Consider the following 4,655-nt stretch of genomic DNA (forward strand, 5'->3'; position numbering starts at 1 on the left):
TGTTTGCCTTTGTCACATTTTATTTTTACCACTATTATCCCTTTGTGTTTATTGTTTGATTCATATGCTGTAGTTCCAAGCATATTGTTTATGCTGCAATAATGGAGAAGCTAGAGCAAAGAATTGTGCCCTTTTTGTGATAGAAGCACCACATTTCACCCAACCAGATCCATGGGCTCATATTGGACTGTTTCCACATATATTTTTGTCAAAGAACTCGAGGGAATAGCCAGTAGTTTGATCAGGACAGCAGCTCCTTCATGGCGGGAGCCCCAGAGGGGAGCTGCAGCCCTCAGCCTCTGGCAGGCTCTTGTTTCAGGTGGCCAGGCGGGGGCGACATCTTGGAACCACAGTAAGAATGTCTTACAAAACACTTAAAACTTTTCATAAATATCACTTGACATTGACTACTAAAGCCTGAACTTTAATGCAAATAAATAATGAAGGGGCTTGAAAAAACCTGGCACACTGAAATGCTAGAGCCCATTAAGACCCTAAATTGGTTCTATTATGTCTACTGTAAATGACTGCGGAAACTGTTTCTTGAAATCAATGCAGTAATATGATATTCTGTCAGTAATATTGTAGGCTGGAATTTGAAGTTATTAGGAACCCCATTAACTGATGCCATGGTGCCAGCTAATCGTGTTGTGGTCCAACACATCAATAAAAACGCTTACATTTTACATTGAAGACATTACAAACGTTAACAAATAGATATTAGAGACAGATAAAATACCTGACGGGTAGCAAACACATTTAACATTTAAACCTATGCATTAGGAGTTTTTGTATTATTTTCTTGAAGGTGAATTTACTTTTTGTAGGCTGGAATGAGCCTTCGGTGAGATACAGGGCCAATTGCAACCATCGAAAGCCACCAGATCATCGCCAGCTGATTTCTCAAACCATCAATATGCTCTAAAGTCACCTGCACAGTTGCACACTCCAATAAACGATTTCCTCGTTTACCATGGCAAATCTACTGTGGAAATTTACCAGACACGTTGTGTGAATGGAAAACGTTATGGTGTAGCCAACTGTTATTATTTTATGAAATACAGGACGACTACTTCTATACTTATACTCCAGTAAGTATTTCTACAATCATCAGCCTTACAGTTTCCAATGTTCCTGATAGGTTGATATTTCAATGGGGGAAGGAGAAGAGCACAACGGCCCCCGTTTAAACTTAGATAGTTTGTGTGTATGTATTGATATGTAGGCTACGTGTGCCTTTTTTAAAATTTATGTAGTTCTGTCCTTGGGCTGTTCTTGTCTATTAATGTTCTGTATTATATCATGTTTTGTGTGGACCCCAGAAAGAGTAGCTGCTGCTTTTGCAACAGCTAAAGGGGATCCTAATAAAATACCAAAATACCAGGTACCAGGTTCTGGTATCTCAATGACTTGACACATTAACAACGACTGTATTCAGTACGCCGATTCTGTTGCGAAACGTTTCTTAAACCGGAAGCAAACGGAATGAAACGGGGAGGGACCTACCTGAATTTTTCCAATAGAAACTTGTTTTAGTTTGGACTAATGATTACACCCCAGGGGCCTAATTTATAAACCGTGCATACTTACAACATACACCCCAAAATGTGTGTGCGCCAGAAGTTGGCATTTATAAAAAATGTACTCAGCTCCCCGCAAACTTTAGACCATGCGTAAGCACATCTAGCCTCGTACGAACCATCCTGATCTAGCGAGCTAACATTCTGTTTCGTTACACGGATACAGTCTGGCTGATGCACAAACCATGTAAATACACGGCGAGCTGTGACCAATGATTTATATATACAGCATTGGCTGTGACTCACTGTTCTGAGGTGCGCTCAGTTCGCTTGAACGTTTGCTACATTGCCGAACGGTTTCTACTGAGCTAAACACTTCCCAAAAACGTTATTGTACGTTATTTAACAGACTTTGAGGTACGTTTGCTCCAGTTTGGTGGGTGTGGCGAGGTGTGGCTTGAAGCAATGAGTGATGTATTTGAATTTTGAGCGAGATTCCAATTGGAACGAGATTCCCAAAGGCTGAACCGTCGGCCTTTTCGCCCATTCCAATTTCACTGCAGTAGCGCTCACTTCACGGAGCGGCAGGTAGCTGAATGGTTAGAGCGTTGGGCCAGTAACCGAAAGGTTGCTGGATCGAATCCCCGAGCTGACAAGGTAAGAATCTGTCATTCTGCCCCTGAACAAGGCAGGAACAACCCACTGTTCCCCAGTAGGCCGTCATTGTAAATAGGAATTTGTTCTTAACTGACTTGCTTAGTTAAAAAAATAATACATATATACACTGCTCAAAAAAATAAAGGGAACACTTAAACAGCACAATGTAACTCCAAGTCAATCACACTTCTGTGAAATCAAACTGACCACTTAGGAAGCAACATTGATTGACAATACATTTCACATGCTGTTGTGCAAATGGAATAGACAAAAGGTGGAAATTATAGGCAATTAGCAAGACACCCCCAAAAAAGGAATGATTCTGCAGGTGGTGACCACTTCTCAGTTCCTATGCTTCCTGGCTGATGTTTTGGTCACTTTTGAATGCTGGCGGTGCTCTCACTCTAGTGGTAGCATGAGACGGAGTCTACAACCCACACAAGTGGCTCAGGTAGTGCAGTTCATCCAGGATGGCACATCAATGCGAGCTGCGGCAAAAAGGTTTGCTGTGTCTGTCAGCGTAGTGTCCAGAGCATGGAGGCGCTACCAGGAGACAGGCCAGTACATCAGGAGACGTGGAGGAGGCCGTAGGAGGGCAACAACCCAGCAGCAGGACCGCTTCCTCCGCCTTTGTGCAAGGAGGAGCAGGTGGAGCACTGCCAGAGCCCTGCAAAATTACTTCCAGCAGGCCACAAATGTGCATGTGTCTGCTCAAACGGTCAGAAACAGACTCCATGAGGGTGGTATGAGGGCCCGACGTCCACAGGTGTGGGTTGTGCTTACAGCCCAACACCGTGCAGGACGTCTGGCATTTGCCAGAGAACACAAAAATTGGCAAATTCGCCACTGGCGCCCTGTGCTCTTCACAGATGAAAGCAGGTTCACACTGAGCACATGTGACAGACGTGACAGAGTCTGGAGACGCCGTGGAGAACGTTCTGCTGCCTGCAACATTCTCCAGCATGACCGGTTTGGCGGTGGGTCAGTCAGGGTGTTGGGTGGCATTTCTTTGGGGGGCCGCACATGTGCTCGCCAGAGGTAGCCTGACTGCCATTAGGTACCGAGATGAGATCCTCAGACCCCTTGTGAGACCATAAGCTGGTGCGGTTGGCCCCGGGTTCCTCCTAATGCAAGACAATGCTAGACCTCATGTGGCTGGAGTGTGTCAGCAGTTCCTGCAAGAGGAAGGCATTGATGCTATGGACTGGCCCGCCCGTTCCTCAGACCTGAATCCAATTGAGCACATCTGGGACATCCTGTCTCGCTCCATCCACCAGCACCACGTTGCACCACAAACTGTCCAGGAGTTGGCGGATGCTTTAGTCCAGGTCTGGGAGGCGATCCCTCAGGAGACCATCCGCCACCTCATCAGGAGCATGCCCAGGCGTTGTAGGGAGGTCATACAGGCACGTGGAGGCCACACACACTACTGAGCCTCATTTTGACTTGTTTTAAGGACATTACATCAAAGTTGGATCAGCCTGTAGTGTGGTTTTCCACTTTAATTTTGAGTGTGACTCCAAATCCAGACCTCCATGGGTTGATAAATTTGATTTCCATTGATCATTTTTGTGTGATTTTGTTATCAGCACATTCAACTATGTAAAGAAAAAAGTATTTAATAAGAATATTTCATTCATTCAGATCTAGGATGTGTTATTTTAGTGTTCCCTTTATTTTTTTGAGCAGTGTATAAATGAGTGATGGCCGAGCGGCATAGGCAAGATGCAGTAGATGGTATAGAGTACACTATATACATATGAGATGAGTATTGTAGGGTATGAAAACATATAAAGCGGCATTGTTTAAAGTGGCTAGTGATACATTACATCAAGATGGCAAGATGCAGTAGATGGTATAGCGTACAGTATATACATATGAGATGAGTAATGTAGTGTATTAGAACATTATATAAAGTGGCATTGTTTAAAGTGGCTAGTGATACATTTAATTACATCAAGATGGCAAGAGGCAGTAGATGGTATAGCATACAGTATATACATATGAGATGAGTAATGTAGGGTATGTAAACATTATATAAAGTGGCTTGTGATAAATTGATTACATCAAATTTTCCATTATTAAATTGGCTGGAGTTGAGTCAGTATGTTGGCAGCAGCCACTCAATGTTAGTGATGGCTGTTTAATAACAGTCTGATGGCCTTGAGATAGAAGCTGTTTTTCAGTCTCTCGGTCACCGCTTTGATGCACCTGTACTGACCTCGCCTTCTGGATGATAGCGGGGTGAACAGGCAGTGGCTCGGGTGGTTGTTGTCCTTGATGATCTTTTTGGCCTTCCTGTGACATCGGGTGGTGTAGGTGTCCTGGAGGGCAGGTAGTTTGCTCCCAGTGATGCATTGTGCAGACCTCACTACCCTCTGGAGAGCCTTCCGGTTGGGGGCGGAGCAGCTGCCGTACCAGGATGTGATACAGCCCGACAGGATGCTCTCGATTTTGCATCTGTAAAAGTTTGAGTGT

The sequence above is a fragment of the Salvelinus fontinalis genome, chromosome 18, assembly GCF_029448725.1.
Source record: "Salvelinus fontinalis isolate EN_2023a chromosome 18, ASM2944872v1, whole genome shotgun sequence".
NCBI classification, from domain to species: domain Eukaryota; kingdom Metazoa; phylum Chordata; class Actinopteri; order Salmoniformes; family Salmonidae; genus Salvelinus; species Salvelinus fontinalis.